At 37.9% G+C, this 20,325-nt stretch overlaps 1 long non-coding RNA gene across 1 annotated transcript; it reads left to right on the top strand.

The window, feature by feature from the left end:
* The first annotated feature begins 4,907 nt into the window (after positions 1-4,907).
* LOC149838432 (uncharacterized) lies at positions 4,908-6,749 on the top strand. The gene is made up of 2 exons (XR_016431962.1): positions 4,908-5,034; positions 6,395-6,749. It is a non-coding gene; the product is annotated as an uncharacterized LOC149838432 (long non-coding RNA).
* Positions 6,750-20,325: the final 13,576 nt, after the last annotated feature.

Genomic DNA, 20,325 nt, shown 5'->3' with positions numbered 1-20,325 from the left:
ATTAGTGTTTGAACTTGCAACGTCCCAATGACGTGCACTAACTGCTCTTACCAGACAAGGGGAGCCCCTTGTTGGTGTTTTGGGGTCATATATTTTCTGTTTCTTCATTGTAACTTTTTTTTCTCTTTGTTTTCTGCTTTTCTGTACCCATTTCTCTTGCTTTGCTTGGTAACTTCTCGTTACTGTGCTAATTCTTTCAATCAATATATTTCCTTTATTTCTTTTAAAACTGGTGTCAGCATACAATGAGACATCCTCTACCACTTATGAATTATGTCTGTAGTGACGTATGACTTACTGTCAAGATGCCTTTAATGCTATCCATCTCACGGTGAATGGCATCCAAGGGAAATAGGCATGATCATGTCAGAGGCCCAAACACCATGGTTGGATAGTTTATTTTTCAGATGAGTCCCACAAAAAATTTCTGAGTTATTTATCTTTGTAGATGAATGCCATCTAAAACACAAAAACTGAACGGCTGAAAAACAAAAAAAAAACAACTTCACGAATGAACGGCATCCAAGGCACAATAGATGAGGAAGCTGCAGACGGTTTACTGCCTGGAGCCTGCGAGATCGCACGGGGTGTGGTTGATCGACAACTATCATTCCGTTCCGTTCGTCTTTGGCTCGGCGTAGTTGATCGATCACAAGTACATGAAGCCGAAGTCATCCACAATCAGGATATCCTGTATAACTTTTTCAACGAGTTCATGTACCTCTCGTGCATGGCGTTCGTGAGAAAGGAGAAGAAGGAGCCCACGGAGGAATGTGAAGAGCGGGATGCTCAAGATGTAAAGCAGAGGTTCTGGAGAAGGTGCCCATCATGCAGCATTTCATCTTTGGGTGGATCATTAAGTGGTATGCGCTAAGCTTGATTAAACTCATATGTTTGGCTAATTTGAGTGTTAATCTTGGTATTATGTGCTTTTTTGTTCATTTATATTTTTTTTATGATATGTTTAATGGATGTGATGACGCATTTTTATCTTTTCATATGAGATTTATATTTGCTGCAATTGATCATACCAACAATCTAGTTGGAATCTCACAATGCAAGTTGTTTAGACTCCACATGGAAACCAAAAAAGTTTTTGTTTACTCAATATAACCTCATAAATATGTTTCGGTCGATTGAGTAGGAATCCATGGGAATAGACATTTCATTTTACTATAAATTGCAGCTTCTAGCAACATTTCCGTTATACTCTCAGAATAAACATTTCATCTTACCTTTGATGTGAGTCTCCAAACCAACAGTTGTAAGGTTTTTGGTCTGTCGGTGGAGAAAATGAGTTTACTTGTGCAAAAGGCCAAAGGTTAGACTGTTTTTTATCTGCCTCTCCCCCTAAGTGTATTTTTGTGAACGTGTTGTTCTTTGTGTGCAGGTATGATTGTTTTTTGTTTTGCCCGAGTTCTGAGTGATGAGACAAACAAAAAATAGTAACTTTTCTTTGGCTATTTACGAGGCAGCTTGGTAAGAAGAAGGAGAATGCATTTTCAGACTTCTAGTTTTAATCGACCTTTCTGCTTTGACAACATTGATCTACTTGCTAAATCATTAACTAACTTTTAGGGTTCAGAGTCAATTATGGTGAGTAATGGATCTAATCTTCCAATATCTCACACAAGTAATATTTATTTACTCAGTTCTGGAAAAAAAAATTTACCTTAAAAGAATTCCATATATATATATATATATATATATATATATATATATATAGAGAGAGAGAGAGAGAGAGAGAGAGAGAGAGAGATGCATTATTATGGTAGTTGAGAAGATGGAGAATGCAATTTTGTTACACGTCACAATGAAGATAGTATGCGACTCAGTCCAAGTGCAATAATCTTTTGATTTTCACATGAACAAGTAGTCCCCGACTCTTCAACCCCTGTCCCTCGGCTGCAAGAGCGGCAACGGTTGCCGGTAGGGGTGTCAACGGTTCGGGTTTGGTTCGGACCCAGGTGGAACCAGACTCGTACCAGATTTTCTGGTATGATATCAGGTCCAGACACGGGTCTAATCGGGTCTACTATGAGAAAAACCATACCCAGACCCAATAAAAACTACATGAACCAGACCGGGATCATACCCGGTAAGACAGTAGTTTTTTAATCATTTTTACATTGAAAAATTATGGGTCTTAATCCGATCTCAGGTTGGGCCCGAGTCTGCTATAAAATTTCATGAACTATACTCGGGTCTATGTATTAAACGAACCTTTGGGTCCGAACCCGGGTCTTAATCGGGTTTTATTATTTGTCACCATACTTGGACCCTATAGGGTCAGGTTCGGGTAAACCAGGCTCGTTGACACCGCTAGTTGTAGGGTTCCTAGTCAGTTTGTTTCTCTTGGACAAGGAATTTGGGTCCGATATGATTCAAAATGGGTCCAAAATCACCAAAATGAATCCCTCAAAACGATAGGGGTCAGTCCATATGTAGGCTGTAGCTGTGCTGTTCTGTAGCATGTTTGCCACGCTAGCCCTGCTGGTGCAACAAGTCTAGCCATGCCAGTTTAGCTAGTGTCGGAGGGCTGGCCGCAATATCAGATAAGCTGATGCAGCAGTAGTAGATGCAACAACTTAACTGGTGCAATTAAATAGACTAGACCAAACCAATGCGCTACCTTGGCTGGCATGGCAGCACACTAGCCATGCTAGCTGAGCTGGCACTAAGCTGGTGTGGTTAGCTTAACTGCACCTGCTCAGTTGGCACAGCTAATCTAGGGTAAAAATTGACCCTGGACCATTCCCTTGGTGTTGATGGAGCTCGTTTTTGGCAATTTTACCAATGACTGAAGGTCAAGCAGTTTGGTTTTTTACTGCTTTTGGCTGATTCGACCCAATTTTACTCGTTTAAACCTAGTTGGACCTAATTTGGCTAAGTTGGACCTAGTTTGTGCTAGGTTTGACTGGGTTTTGTGAAACTAGGGTCCATACCACAAAACTTCATTGAAAACAGAAATTTGCAAATTTGGACTGAAGTCGGTCACGGTGTCATAGAGGTGGTTCTAATGAAACTAAGTTTGGGTTTAACCAGGCTCTGACTTAGCTAAACAAAGTTTTTGACAGATTTGATTTGATTTAGTTATAGTTGAGGTCAAATTCTGAGAGATAAGTTCTTGGATCCAGGGTTGTACTTGTACCATTATCTTTGTGACAGCTGTTCATAGAAAGACTATTCAATGTCGGCTTGCATGTGATGGAGGTAATTGGCAGTACAACTTTGGGCATCAAAGGGTTGCCTGTAATGATAGGTAAAGCAATGAATGAGAGACAAGGAGAATTGTTTGATAGCAAGACTGGTAAAATAGCCGAATGAACTGAACACTTGGTGTTTGGGTTCAGCATGTTTACCAGTGGAAGGTATTTAAGTTTGGGTTGGTGTCTGGGTGAGCTGAACTGTCCTCAGCCCGGTGAGCCTATACCATGAGCCATGAGCTGGCTCGTGCAAAAAGGCAATATGTATTTTAAAGAGTGAAACTAATGAGATTTAAACTTTAAACATTTAGGTCGAAGGTAAGGCTGAGAGTCAACTACTCTAACCAGCTATAACACACATTACACTTAAAACCTATATATTTTATCTACACAAGCTCACTCTAGCCGAGCCGAGCTGCACACTATCTATTCACGCATGAGTCACTTTATGTGAATGAGCTGCCTGCGGCTTCGCTTGCCAGCCGAATGAACTGACTACAAATAGGGATGGCAGTGGACCGGGGGAAAGCGGGGCCCCGCCCCGCCTCGCCCCGTTTGGACCGGGGATGAAGGGTATGAAACGGGGATGGAGGCGGGGACGAAGGTTAAAATCCATCCCCGTCCGGGGGTGGAGGCGGGGATGGACTGGCACGTTCCCCCGCCCCGCCCCGCCCCATCCCCGCCCCACCCCCGCCCCGGCCCATCCCCGTCTCGGCCCCGCCCCGCCCCATCCCCGCCCCCAACCCTTTATATTTTTACTGTTTACTAACCCTAACTCCCTTCCCTAATTCCTAACCCTGGTGCCGCCGAGTCGGGCCGTCGCCTCTTCCCCTTCTCCATCCGCATTATCATTGTAGCCGGGCCGTCGCCGACCATCGTTGACCGTCGCAGGGGGAGGCCTCCACCCTCATACTCAGCCTCCTCTGCAAGCTCGACGGGAGGGCGGAGCTCTACCGAGAAGTACCCCTCTCCTACCTCTTCCTTACGAACAATCTTCAGTACATCATCGTTAAGGTGCAGAGCTCCGATCTCCGACTCGTCCTCGGCGACGCTTGGGTGCGAATGCACACCAAGAAGCTTCGGCAGTACGTCGCTAACTACGAGCGCATGGCGTGGAGCGAGGTCGTGGCGGCCATGGCGGAGATGCCGGTGGTGATCGATGCCGAAAGCGCGAGGCGGTCTTTCAGGCGGTTCAACTCCGCCTTCGAGGAGGCATACTGGGCGTAGACTGTGTCGATCGTGGTGGAGGACATGAAACGGAGATGAACGCGGAAACGGGGATGGGGCGGGGACGGGGACGGGGATGGGGCGGGGACGGGGCGGGGGTGGAGGACATGAAACGAGGATGAAGGCGGGGGTGGAGGATAAAATCCATCCCCGCCGCGGAGGCGGGGCGGGGGTGGAGGATAAAATTTTGAGGCGGGGCGGGGGTGGAAACCTTGTCCCCCGCCCCGCCCTGCCCCACTGCCATCCCTAACTACAAAAGAGTTCATAACAAGCTGAACCGAGCTGAGCCACCATCTGATTAATTAACCTGCCGATAAATGTGGTAAGATTGAATGCAAAGCTTCTGTTCACCTACCGCCATAATGCAGCTCTCTCTCTCTCTCTCTCTCTTTCTCTCTCTCTCTCTCTCTCTCTCTCTCTCTCTCTCTCATCCTAACCAACATTATAAATAGATCAGTATGGGGCTTCCATTCTGCACTCGTCCACTTTTCCTCTACCAAATTTGATATGGCAATGAAGGGAGCTTCCATAGCCATCCTCTTTCTTGCTCTACTCTTAGTATTTTCTCATGCCTTTGCACGTGAATTGGATGAAAAGCAATGTAGGTTCTATCCTCTAGTCCTTTTCAATCCTACTTGGTTACTTAATTTTTATCCCTCTCGCTATATATATGGTCTTTGCTATATATATATATAGTTGCTATAATTGTTTGATTCTGCCTATAATTAAGTTAGAATCTCATGATGTGAGTTGTTTTGAGTCAATCTAATCTCATAGTTGTATTTAGCATGCTTGATTTAACCGGAATCAACCCTTGGATCATGTCTTTTCAATGAAAAAATAAGTTTTTATGAGTAAGGAAAATTTGATGCGTTTATAGCCGTTGATTTTTAGATTGCTGGAAGAACCAGCATACAAGTTGAATTTTGGTGACAGAAAAACATATTCCTATGTAAATCACATCTATGGTGTTACTTGTGAGAGAAAAAAACAAAAAATCAAAAGAAAAACACTATTTTCTAATTCAATTATAAAGAACAAATATATGAGGTCTGATCATTGATGCTCAAGCATGATAGAAACCAAGCTTTCAAAGGATTTTTTCATGTTTTCTTTAAATCTTACCGTACAGATACATTCTACATGCTTGATTTCATAGGAAACGGCTCTTGGATCATTCGATTCCAATATGTCGTTAGGCTTTTATAAGGTTTAAAAAATCGACAGTCTAAGATTTTCATGAATATTCAATGCTTAAAAAATCATATTTTTATTGAGAAAACATGATCCAAGTGTCATTTTCTTTGTAGTTTATCATATCGAACACATCTGTACGGTCAGATTTAGGTAAAACATGAGAAAACCCCTTCAAAAGCCTGGTTAGCTGGGCGGTTTGCCAGAAAAGTGGTTAGCAGCTGCCACCTTCTTTATGGGCTGCAATACCTCCAATCGATTACACCATATATATTCCACACTGAAACTCATGCGTGCATGCATTATCTGACCCCATATTCCATTGTTTATCTATCAAGAATTGCACGCTGGATTTATTAGTTTCCGCATGAATACATAATTTTCTAATCGTAAAAGATTTTTTCCTTGTAAACCGTTGATTTTTTGAGATCTTGACAGGCCAGATTAAGCAAAATGATTGGATGATCGAAAACCTGTTTTTGAGTATGTAAGCCTTGTACATCATTCCCATTAAGCATGATTCATAAAAAAAAAATCACTGAAATGATGAAAATGTGTAGTTTCTAATAGAGAGTACAGTTGGGTCAGGTGTACTCTGGAGAAGGACCATTCCAAGATTAGTGAGTGGAAGTGATTGCTTGGTTTACAATTTGGATGGAAAAAACTTGAGCATCCCATCTCCTACAACAACCCCATGCACATCCTTATAAAGTTAACAATGTTAGTGTATTTTCCTACTAACGTTTGTGTATTTTTGCTTCACATAGATGGCAAAAACGGTGATTCAGAAGGTTTTTATGATCGACCTCTTCCAAATGATTATTATGATCCTCCATATTCTGATCGTCCTCCTCCAAATTATATAGGACCTCCTCCAGAAGATGATCCTCCTTCGTGCTGCTGAGTTCGCTGAGTTTGTGCTAAGCTCCTTTGCTTCCACGTAGTCCATATATGTTGTGAATCAATAAGCGGTAGATGCTTAAAATAAAAGTGCTTCAACTGTGTGCACCAAGTGCAGTGTGGCATGTAGCTTGTGCTAGGAATAAAGTTTGTTTCTCCCGGTACTGTGTTGTCATGAAATGTTGTACTTTATTATTGTAATAAAAGCTATTATAATTATAAGATTCTGGTGCTCGCTGAATGTGAAATTCAATTACCAATTGTGAAACTCTTCCGGTAATTAGGAATGTGTGAATATCTTTTCAGTTTAAAGAACAGGAAACGAGGTATTTTGAATCAAGCCATTTACATTCGTGTGGGAAATTTTTCATTATTTTTAATAATATTCTGATTATAGATCATTTTTAAATATCAAAATATCAAAAATAGCTTGGATTGATTAAAAAAAAACTCTGCATGTCCTATTTTTGAAAAAAAAACTGCACTTGTGGGTCGAGTACTTTACTAAGCATTCAGTCTGTGTATTGGATAAGTCAAATGTGGTAGAGTGATTTGGGGCCGAGCAGATGCAGTACTTAGCCCGATACCTTGCAAAGCTACTCGGCCCCAATGACTGATCACCGGATCTCCTCTCGTGTTGAGGGCTGATCAGTTGCAATGTGATTGCATACTTTCAGTGTGCTGCAACACCTGTTCACCCACCATCTATGAGATACAGTCTATCAGCTGTGGGGCCCAATTAAGTCTGGTAAATGATCCAAATGAAGTGAGCTTTTGATGTGGAGATGGTGACAAGGCCGATCCACGATTCGAGAATCAAATGGATCTCTACGTGCGGAAGCTTTATGGTTTTAGTAGTTGAGTCCGACCAGGACTCAGACGGTCGTCGATTAGAGGCAGGGACACTCTGTTTCCACAGAGTATAAATACGAAAGAGATGTGTCACGAGCACACCTTTCCAACAGGTCAAAGAACACAGATTTTGGATCTGTGAAAACTGAGTTATGACAGTTTCTCTGGGATGGACAGACATGACACCCGATACCCTATCAATGACTATTTTGACGACTTTGAGAGGGTTTGCATCCCCTCAGATGGCAGAGTCTTGAAAAACTCTCAATAGAAAAGTTGTTCGGGATTCTTTTATCTTTACAACAAGCTTAGATTTATAAATTTTGGATTTATACTCAGGAAGATACAATAAACAATCAAATCACTAAATGTGTAAAACATGAAAGTTGTTGTGAATGTGATCTTTCTAGAACATCAATCAAATTATCAAACAACAAAGTATTGAGAGAATTAAAGCTCGAATACTGACCTCTGTTAAGAATACTGACCTCTGTTAAGAAATGCAACTGACAGGGCAAAACGATCAGGTCACACTCAGACCTTCGAATTTTCTAAGAATTTAATAGCATATATTTCCTTAATTAGTATCTATTTGGGTCTCGAATTGAATTTAGATCCAAACAAATTCATTTTACCTTCATGAGATCCATTTAAGTCTCAAGTAGATCCAAAAGCCTTATTTACTTATTTGAATCCAATTGGATCTCCAAATGGGTCCAAATGTTAATTTACATAAGCCAAACCATTGGTCGTGTATTGTATCTAACCGAAACCATTGGCCATGATGTATTGAAACTAAATACTCATATTTTTTATAAATAATGTGGTTGTAAATCATGTCCATTTGTAGTTATGAAGTTACCGCGACAACGATATGTCTTTGTTTGTCTTTTTAAACGAAAACAATTTGCATTTATGAAGTTACCTCAATTTATATCTTTGAAGTTACCTCAATTTATACTTTACTAAGTCTAAACATCATGATGATTTGTTTATTGTTTTTCCTTTCCGCCTTTTATGAATCAGTCATTGTGTAAATCGCTATAGGAAATATTGTTCACATAGACAAAGCTCGCAAAAGCAAATAGCGATAGGATAAATCTTTTTTGCTTTATGTATGTGGCTATACATAGACGATGTCGATTTGCATTTATGAAGTTACCTCGATTTGTATTTATGAAGTTATCTCAATTTATAGTTTACTAAGTCTAAACATCGTGTCGATTTGATTAATAATTTTCTTTTAAGACTTTTATGAATCAGTCATTGTATAAATCGCGATAGGATATATCGTTCACATAGACAAAGCTCGTAAAAGCAAATTGTGATAAGACAAATATTGTTATAGTATGAAACTCAAATTGATATGGTTATAAGTCGATTTGTATTTATCAAGTTACCTAAATTTGTACTGTAATAAATCATTGTACATATACTATATTTGAATCGTTATACCAGATAGTGTCCTTGAGCGATTTATACAATGACATCTATGTCAAAGACAACGATTTGACTTTGCTACAAATAACAGTCCAACTTATTGACGTGTTTAGTAAAATTGAATTTTTATTTTAACCCAAAGAAATTTACATAATTTGCATGTTATATGTTCGACCCACGAACACGTCATTTATAAAGGAAACATCGGTTCATCTGTTCCTTACTGACGAAGCAAAGTGAAGTGACACTCTTCTGAACTTATGCAATGTGTCATCTATTTATAAAGAAAACATTGTTTCACATACCGCTCATTTTCAAAAACTGCATGCAGACGTGTCTAGTAAAATTGAATTTTTATTTCAACTCAGAGAGATTTACATAATTTGTTTGTTATATGTTCGACCCATAAACACATCGTTTATAAAGGAAACTTCAGTTTGTCTGTTCCCTACTAACGAAGCAAAGCGAATTGACACCTTTCTGAACTTGTGCGATGTGTCATTCATTTATAAATGAAACATTGTTTCACATACTGCTCATTTTCAAAAATTGCGCACAAATATATTGCATTGCGCATTAATTAAAAAATGTTGTTTCATTTGCCTTTTACAAAAAAGAATTATAACTGGTTGGAAGCCAATCAGTATCAAGCAATGATATGTCTTTGTTTGTCTTTCTGAACAAAATTGATTTATATCCATGAAGTTACCTCGATTTGTATCATTGAAGTTACATCGATTTATACTTTACTAAGTCTAAACATCGTGTCGATTTATTTATTGTTTTTCTTTTTCATATTTTATGAATCAGTCATTTTGTAAATCATGATAGGATATATCGTTCACATAGACAAAGTTCATAAAGGCAAATCACAATAGAATATTCAAATGGATTTGGTGGGATGGGATGTATTCGATTGTCGGATGGGTTTAGGTGGGGGAGTGATTGGATTGGGTTGGTTGTGAGACTCATTTAGCTCTCATCAAATCTAAGCCCAATCTAAACTATTATATATATAGAGAGATACATATTTACATATATATATATATATATATATATATATATATTTTAATTAAATTTATTTCGGTCTCAAATGAACCCAAAAGTTATTATATTTAAGTAGGATCCATTTGGAATTTACATATATCCAAAACTTATTATATTCTATTGAAATTAACAGTACATTAAAAGGATTCATTTAGATCATAAGTGAATCCAAATCTTTTTTTCTTAAGTAAGATCTATTTGGGCCTCGAACTGAATTCAGATCCAAACAAATTCATTTTACCTTCATGAGAACCATTTAGGTCTCAGGTAAATCTAAAAGCCTTATTTACTTATTGGAATCCAATTAGATCTCCAAATAGGTCCAAATGTTAATTTACATAATGGGATCTAATTGAGTCTTCAAGTACATTCGATATCTTATTTTCTAAGTAGGATCCAATTTGGTCTCTAAACCCTAAACACCAAACCCTAAACCCTAAATTTTAAAATTGTTTGCAAGTCAATCGGTATCAAGCAAATCGTGATAGCACATAGTCTTTATACGTAAAAATTGTTTTAGCCTTTTATCAATTTTTATGTAAATCGCGATAGGAAGACAACTCATAAAAGCAAATCGTAATTTCTACAGTACACAACGCTAAATGTTTCTTCAATTTTTTTTTATGAAGGCTGAAAATTATAATGATTTGTTCAGTGACACTTGTGTGTTATATTTATTAAAAAAGGAATTATACATTTATAGAATGTCACGTTACAAAAAAAAATTATACAATTACAACAAAAAATTATAGAATTATAATAAATAATTATCGGGATACAAAAATCACATAATATTTATTTAGTGACACTTGACGACTCAGATGGACTATGACATACAAATCGTCTATTTCTTTTCCTTGGTGGACTCTCTTTCCTCGGTGGTCTCTTGGTTCTCTCGATCTTATTAAAACCATCGATAATCATCTCTACCAGTGTACCATATTGTGACCGCATTTGTCTTTCCAAATTCCGCACCTGCTTTTGTAACTCTTTATTCTCCCTCTCCAATATCTCTAACCTTGTGGTGAAGACTACCTTTTTTTTTATGAGTTGTGTTCACTCCTCATCGTATATTGCAACAGAGAGAATCGTTGTTATAGCCGAAGGGACACGATGGACATTTTTTCTATGCTGGGAGATGACATGCTGGGGGACGGGAGGGACGCATGAGTTCTCAATATTTTCATGTTGCTTCTTCTAAATCTCCAGATTTTGACTCATGGGTTCCCAATATTTTTTGAAATAGTTGAGATCATATTGTTGTTCTTTATAATCATATGCTATGGCATGAACACCTCTATTGTTCCAGCTATCTAATTGTTTCTTAAAGCATTCATTTCAATTCACGTTCCTGGCCTCACCACTATTCATTTTCTTTCTCGCTTCCACAGGCTGTTGTGGGGTAGACTATCTCAAGCCAGCTTGTAGAAGAACTGGACTACCATGCTGCAACTCAGCTTCAGACTTGTTAAACAGCCAAATATCGCAGCTAGACAGCCTTTCAGCCTCAGCAACAACCTCTTGGTCCTCGTCCTCCCCATCTACGTACGGTCTCCACACAACCTGTACATTGGAGATTATGGTTTATGTATAGACATAATTATTCATGCTAATGAATGCTAAATATTAAAATGATTTATAATAACGAGTGTTAAATATATTACAATGATTGTAACTAATGAGTGTTTTGTATTAAAATGATTTACACTAATGAATGACACATATTACAATGATTTACAATAATTAATGTTAAATGCTAAAATGATAACGCTTTGTACTAACGAAGGCTAAATTCTGCAATGATCATTACTTAAGAATGCTAAAGATTACAACGATTTACACTAATGAAAGTTAAATATTAAAGCGATAATGATTTATACTAAGGAATACAAAATCCTGCAATGATTATTACATAAGAATGTTAAACATTAGAACGATTTATACTAATGAATGTTAAATGCTAATACGATAACGATTTGTACTAACGAAGACAAAATCCTACAGTGATGATTACTTAAGAATGCTAAACATTTCATAGATTTGCACTAATGAAAGTTAAATGCTAAAGCGATAATGATTTGTACTAAGGAATAAAAAATCCTGCAATGATCATTACTTTAGAATGTTAAACATTAGAACGATTTATACTAATGAATGTTAAATGCTAATACGATAACGATTTGTACTAACGAAAACAAAATCCTGCAGCGATGATTACTTAAGAATACTAAACATTTCAATGATTTATACTAATGAATGATAAATGCTAAAACAATTTTAAACCATTTATCTCATTTAATTGCAGACCATCTAAAATGAAGTTAGAATTAACTTCCTTGACATTTATTGTAACCCACCGACCGATCTTGGGAAAACCATAAATCGTAGGGCCACACAGAGGATGCAAGGCGACAATATGCTCCCACGCCCAGGCCTACAAAAACAAAATATTAGAAAGACTATAACCTTCAATGATCTTAGTCTACAACTATCAAATATTTAATAAACATTTACCTTGACAAATGGCGAAAACCCTCCAACAGTTTTTATACCCTTACTCGCACGGTAAAGTTGATTGTACAAGTGTGCGAGCATAGTAGCACCCCATGCATAGTTTTTGACTTCATCTAAGTTTTCCAAGAACTACAGCCACAAGTAACTTAACCTCAAACTAGAAAAATCCGAAAATAGAGTAAGTCCAAAAAAATAAAGGAAGTCACGCAACTCTTGGTCAGCTCTTTCAAATGCACATGTAGCAGATCGGCCTTCCCATTTATTATGAAAAAAAAAAAACTTTTATCGATGTAGAATTGCTTCCACAAAAAATACATTGACCCCAGTCCTCCATCGACATTCCTAGAAGGGTCGTGCACTTGTCCCTTGCGTTATAGTTTGAATCATGTGCTAGGACAGAAATTTCATGGCACTTGGGACCTGTAATCTGCGCCACTAGGGTCATGGTGATCTCAAAAGAATCAAACTGGAATGTGTTCGTCTTATGATTCCACTTATTAATCAGGTGGGTCATGGTGTTTCAGCACGTTTCAAAATAATGTTGGTCCAGAAAGCCGCTGAAGTGCATATTTTGTAATCGGTCCTTCTGATATTCACTCACTTGTTTATACCACAACAGAACTACAAGCCACTAATACCACCTTCTGATTTTTTTACATGGTGCTCTACTTCTCTTCTGACCTCCCTGTAACACAAAACAACATATTATTCATATCAAATCAAAATTAGTGTCATTTGTACTTTTACACGTCGTTGTATACAATAATCACTATATATAATTATCGTTATACACTCGTTATCACTGTAATCGTATACACAATAATCGATATCAAAGTAATCGCTATACATACTAATCGCTATATATAGGTCACAATAATTACTATACATAGTAATCGTTATACATAATAATATTTATCACAGTAAATTGTTACATAATTGCAATATATACTAATCGCTATTATCGTAATCGCTATACATAGGTCACAGTAACCACTATACATAGTAATCACTATCACAGTAATCACTATACATAATAATCGCTATCACATTAATCGCTATACATAGTAATCGCTATCATAGTAATCGTTATACATAATAATATCCATCACAGTAAATCATGACAAACATGAGCAATTTACGTACCTTTGTCACACTTTTCTCCTCTTCATCCCCTCCTTCCATCATCTGCCTTTCTTGTTGCTCCATCATTCGCTCCTCCTCCTCCCTCCTTTGTCTTTCTTGTTTCTCATTCATTCTCTCATCTTCCTCTCCTCATCTACCTTTCTTGTTGGTCCTTCGCTCTGCCGCCTCCCTCCTCTTCTTTTCTACTTCTTCCTTCGCACCTTTGCCTCTCTCTTATGCTTTTCTACTTTTTCCTTCATTTTCCTTTCCTTCGCTTTTTCCTGCTTTTTTCGTTTTCTTTCTATTTCTTCCTCCTCCTACTTCTTCCTTTCTCTTTCCTTATCTCCTTCGTCCTCCTTCTTCTTTCTTTGCCTTTTCTTCTCTTCCTTGTCTTCTTTTTCCTTCCTTTGCCTTTCCTTCTCTTCCTTTTCTTTCTTCTTCCTTTGCCTTTCCTTCTCTTCCTCATCTTGATGCTTCTTTCTTTGCCTTTCATCTTTCATCTTCATCATTTGCCTTTTCTTCTCTTCCTCCTCCTTATTGTTTTTTTGTTTTTCTCTCTCCTCTATCATTTGTCTTTTCTTCCTTTGCTTTTTCTTCTTTTCATCATTTTTCTTATTCTTCTTCTTTAGTTCTTTTTCATCCTTCTTTCTTTACTCTTCAGCCTCAATATATGATGAATAATGTTCTGCATTATACAATTCCTTTGTCCTTGTCTTTATCATTCTTAATCTTCATTATATTTTGATACCTTTCATAATGCTCATATATATAGGACTAGCGGATAATTTCTCCAATAGTCATCCCATCGAACAGCGGGGGCTTTCTTGTCTTACAAACTTTAGTCATTGCTAACTTGCACAACACATAAAATTAACAACATCATTATATGTTACAACCGCCTCTCCAAGTATATATTATTATAAATTATCACATTCCTTAAACAATCACCAACATTACAAATCGTCACATTATTTGGCTTCATAAGTAAACATCATTGTAAGATTTAGCAAACTTAAGTACAAATTGAGGTAACTTCATAAGTACACATCGCTACTGCTTTAAATGTATAAATCATTGTTGCATCGAATGGACAAATTGCTACTGCATTAAATGTATAAATCATTGTTGTATTCCAACGTACAAATTGTTGTAAAAATTTAGCCTTCATAAGTATATATCATTGTAATGTTTGGCCTTCATAAGAATAAATTGTGTTAACTATTTTTCGATGCCCAAAAAGTGGATAGGTACAAATCGATTTATTTTAATATGAAAATAGGTTTATTTAGCATGAATAGTACAACCAGTTGTAAGATTTAATATTCAGATTTAGAAATCAATTTGTTTACATAACAAAACCATATACGAAACTCACCGAAACGCCATGAGTTTAATAATCCGACAGTGGAGGAGAAACACCCAGAAGGTAGATGCAGCCGATGGTGGCAACGATGCTCCCATTGAGCAGACGATGGCAAAGGATGCTTCGATGGCAGCAGATGATGGCAAAAGGTGCTCCAGCGACAACAGATGATGTCAAAGGGTGTGTCATCAGAGGGAGATTTTGTTACAGCTGATGGTGCAAACATTAACTGCTTAGGGCAAAAATAGAATGTTTGGACTTTGAATAGTTAACATTATCCTCCATTTTCTAGATGAAGGATATTTTTGTTCTTTTCTCGAACCGACGTTTCACTTTTCTAGATGAATGACATTTTTGTCTTTTTCTTGAACCAATGTTTCATGACGGGAATGATGGGAAAGGGTACTTAAGTATTTGCAATCGTACCAAACTTCTATACTAAATGATGCCGACACACACGGGGATACGAGCCCCACTTGCATATATATGTGGCGCTCATTCGGACCCCCAAACACACAACTGTGTCTTTCGGGCGGAACATATAACTTGCTTTGATTATGACTGATCACACACACCAGCACTATAGTGAGCACAAGAAGGATCGAAAAACACTCAAGTGACCCCTACTTCACATCAAGCAAATGCATGCACCAACACCACTTTGATGCAGACGTTGAATCAGGTACCAAACTAAGTTCCCAAATACTAATCTTTGTACCCATAAAATATGAACAAAATATGCAGGAAGATCAACGAAGCTTACCCCACTGTTCCTGATTAATGCACCCAATGATTCTTCAGGTTGAATCAAAACACGACTGGCTTGGACGACTCTTTATACGACTAGTAGATCATAGCTCTGGTACCATGAAAAAAATCCAGATCTGACGTTGAATTAGATCTAGTTAACAAAACACGAAACTCAAGATCGAAGGAGACAACGTAGTTCGGCTGAGTCTGTGCCTACATCCATGGTAATACCTATTGGAATTCTTCACACTTATATACACAAAACAAATAGATCATAGTGCGAAAAGAGTCAGAAACCCAGTTTTGGGGTCATATACTTTTTTTTTTATATAGGCAAGCTGGAGTTATATAACCATACCATTAGGATTTGAACTTGGAATGTCCCAATGACGTGCACTAACTGCGGGGAGCCCCCTGTTGGTGTTTTGGGGTCATATATTTTCTGTTTCTTCATTGTAACTTTTTTTTCTCTTTGTTTTCTGCTTTTCTGTACCCATTTCTCTTGCTTCGCTTGGTAACTTCTCGTTACTGTGCTAATTCTTTCAATCAATATATTTCCTTTATTTCTTTTAAAACTGGTGTCAGCATACAATGAGACATCCTCTACCACTTATGAATTATGTCTGTCAGTGACGTATGGCTTACTGTCAAGATGCCTTTAATGCTATCCATCTCACGGTGAATGGCATCCAAGGTAAATAGGCATGATCATGTCAGAGGGCCAAACACCATGGTTGGATAGTTTACTTTTCAGATGAGTCCCACAAAAATTTTCTGAGTTATTTATCTTTGTAGATGAATGCCATCTAAAACACAAAAACTGAACGGCTGAAAAACAAAGAAAAAAACAACTTCACGAATGAACGGCATCCAAGGCACAATAGATGAGGAAGCTGCAGACGGTTTACTGCCTGGAGCCTGCGACCTCGCACGGGGTGTGGGGGATCGACAACTATCATTCCGTCCCCTTCGTCTTTGGCTCGGCGTAGTTGATCGATCACAAGTACATGAAGCCGAAGTCATCCACAATCAGGATATCCTGGACAACTTTTTCAACGAGTTCATGTACCTCTCGTGCGTGGCGTTCGTGAGAAAGGAGAAGAAGGGGCAGACGGATGAGCACTTGCCGATGTTGGACGACATCAGCAAAGTGCCGACATGGAGCAAGGTGAAGATGTAAAGCGGAGGTTCTGGAGAAGGTGCCCATCATGCAGCATTTCATCTTTGGGTGGATCATTAAGTGGTATGCGCTAAGCTTGATTAAACTCATATGTTTGGCTAATTTGAGTGTTAATCTTGGTATTATGTGCTTTTTTGTTCATTTATGTTTTGTTTATGATATCTTACCTTTGATGGGAGTCTCCAAACCAACAGTTGTAAGGTTTTTGGGCTGTCGGTGGAGAAAATGAGTTTACTTGTGCAAATGGCCAAAGGTTAGACTGTTTTTTATCTGCCTCTCCCCCTAAGTGTATTTTTGTGAACGTGTTGTTCTTTGTGTGCAGGTATGATTGTTTTTGGTTTTGCCCGAGTTCTGAGTGATGAGACAAACAAAAATAGTAACTTTTCTTTGGCTATTTACGAGGCAGCTTGGTAAGAAGAAGGAGAATGCATTTTCAGACTTCTAGTTTTAATCGACCTTTCTGCTTTGACAACATTGATCTACTTGCTAAATCATTAACTAACTTTTAGGGTTCAGAGTCAATTATGGTGAGTAATGGATCTAATCTTCCAATATCTCACACAAGTAATATTTATTTACTCAGTTCTGGAAAAAAAAAATTACCTTAAAAGAATTCCATATATATATAGATAGATAGATAGAGATGCATTATTATGGCAGTTGAGAAGATGGAGAATGCAATTTTGTTACACTTATCCACAAGTGTTGCTATCATCCAATTGCTGTGAAGACTAGGAGCAAATAATGGTTTTGGTATGTGAGGCTGAAAACTTTTCTGGTATTGCGATTTTCGGAAGGGACAATCTGGAAGGACAAGCCTCTAGATTGGTTTCCTTTTGATTCATGGTTGTACTGGTCGGGGTCAGTCTAACCCCATCTTGCAAATCTAAAATAAAATAAAATAAAAGATATAAGAAAAATGTCTAATTAACTATTATTAATTTGTTACAAGTTCCGTCTAATTAATTTTTTAAAGCCTTGATAACAATAGTCCTTAAAGTAGTGACTAAAAGAAAAAGATACAAACGTGGTTCGGTGTAAAATCGCCTACATCCACAACCCTCCACTCAACAACTTACTTGCAGAGGTTTCCACTATTTAACGAGGTTACATGATTATCAATTTTTTTAGTCTCTTCACTATTACACTGACTTCTCGATATCATAACCGAATTCATCGCTGAATTATCAAGATTATTGTTATCATCGATAATCTTAATATTCTCGGTATTCTGTATCCCATGATAATCTTAATATTCTCGGTATTCTGTATCCCATCATGAGTCTCATTACCGATGACTTTGATAACATTCGTGTTGCCTTATCAAGACTCTGTGTGATAGTCCCATTAGCTTAAGACTCTGTGTGAGAGTCTCATTATCACATACAATATTGTTGGACTCTCTATCATAACTGGATTTAGCATTATCGGCATCGTATATGATGTTGTTGGACTCTCCATCATAACTGCTTTTACATTTGGCATTATCAGCACCTTGGATAAGAGTCTGACTGGTGTGCACATTGTTATCATGCCCGATATTGTTGTTAGTAGCATACCCACCTTCATGGCTTGTGTTGTGCCTGAAATTGTTGGTAGCATATCGATAGCTCTATAGTTAACAATGACACTGTCACTTATATGCACAAATGTTCACTAAAAATGAGTTGGATACTCTTTCACCATGTAACAAAAATTATTTAGGCTTTTTCATAAACTGAGAAGTGATTGAGGAAGGTAATTTAGGGAGTTTCTTTGGAGAGGATGGAGAGATAATATGATGTCACTACTAGAGCATAAAAACAAGTGAAATTTGCCCATCTTGGCTGATGGGTTAGTGTTTTTTCTAAATGAAGAACGGAAAGCAACTCTTGTTAGTCGTGAATTTTGATTACAGGTAGCATCTCTGTCATGAACTTTATCCACGTGCTTGAGTTGAGTGCTCTAAAGAGGCTCACAAAATCCAGGAGGAAAAACTGGGCAATGGGATGAGTACTGGTCCATTGGACATGTATCCTACCTGTTTTTTAGACTTTTTATAATATATATAATTATGTAGGTTTGGGTTTGAGATTCTATTTTAGTGACCCGACAAAATCTGAATCCAAACCCAAGTGGGTCTGGGTCAACCCTGACCAGTTGACAGCCCTACTTGTGCATTGGTTACAATAAATCAATATCATATTTAATTCAAACGATAAATATACGTCACGATGAAGATAGTATGCGACTCAGTCCAAGTGCAATAATTATGCATTTAGGTTTCATTGACTCAGTCCAAGTGCAATAATCTTTTGATTTTCACGTGAACAAGTAGTCCTCGACTCTTCAGAGGGACGCGGAACGCTTTATCAAACAATCCCTTAACATAACATAATGTTTGATAGTGAGACTGGTAAAAGAGCCGAATCAACTGAACATTTGGTGTTTGGGTTCAGCTTGTTTACCAGTGGAAGGAATTTAAGTTTGGGTTGGTGTCTGGGTGAGCTGAACTGTCCTCAGCCCGGTGAGCCTATACCATGAGCTGGCTCGTGCAAAAAGGCAATATGTATTTTAAAGAGTGAAACTAATGAGATTTAAACTTTAAACATTTAGGTCGAAGGTAAGGCTGAGAGTCAACTACTCTATCCAGCTATAACACACACATTACACTTAAAACCTATATATTTTATCTACACAAGCTCACTCTAGCCGAGCCGAGCTGCACACTTAAAACCTATTCACGCATGAGTCACTTTATGTGAATGAGCTGCCTGCGGCTTCGCTTGCCAGCCGAATGAACTGACTACAAAAGAGTTCATAACAAGCTGAACCGTGCTGAGCCACCATCTGATTAATTAACCTGCCGATAAATGTGGTAAGATTGAATGCAAAGTTTCTGTTCACCTACCGCCATAATGCAGCTCTCTCTCTCTCTCTCTCTCTCTCTCTCTCTCTCTCTCTCTCTCTCTCTCTCTCTCTCTCTCATCCTAACCAACATTATAAATAGATCAGTATGGGGCTTCCATTCTGCACTCGTCCACTTTTCCTCTACCAAATTTGATATGGCAATGAAGGGAGCTTCCATAGCCATCCTCTTTCTTGCTCTACTCTTAGTATTTTCTCATGCCTTTGCACGTGAATTGGATGAAAAGCAATGTAGGTTCTATCCTCTAGTCCTTTTCAATCCTACTTGGTTACTTAATTTTTATCCCTTCTGGCTATATATATGGTCTTTGCTATATATATAGTTGCTATAATTGTTTGATTCTGCCTATAATTAAGTTAGAATCTCATGATGTGAGTTGTTTTGAGTCAATCTAATCTCATAGTTGTATTTAGCATGCTTGATTTAACAGGAATCAACCCTTGGATCATGTCTTTTCAATGAAAAAATATGTTTTTATGAGTAAGGAAAATTTGATGCGTTTATAGCCGTTGATTTTTAGATTGCTGGAAGAACCAGCATACAAGTTGAATTTTGGTGACAGAAAAGCATATTCCTATGTAAATCACATCTATGGTGTTACTTGTGAGAGAAAAAAACAAAA

This window comes from Nuphar pumila, chromosome 5 (assembly GCF_984573655.1).
Source record: "Nuphar pumila chromosome 5, dmNupPumi1.hap1.1, whole genome shotgun sequence".
NCBI lineage: Eukaryota > Viridiplantae > Streptophyta > Magnoliopsida > Nymphaeales > Nymphaeaceae > Nuphar > Nuphar pumila.
Note: the sequence above shows the minus strand (reverse complement) of the source record. Positions and strands in the feature narration are given on the sequence as shown.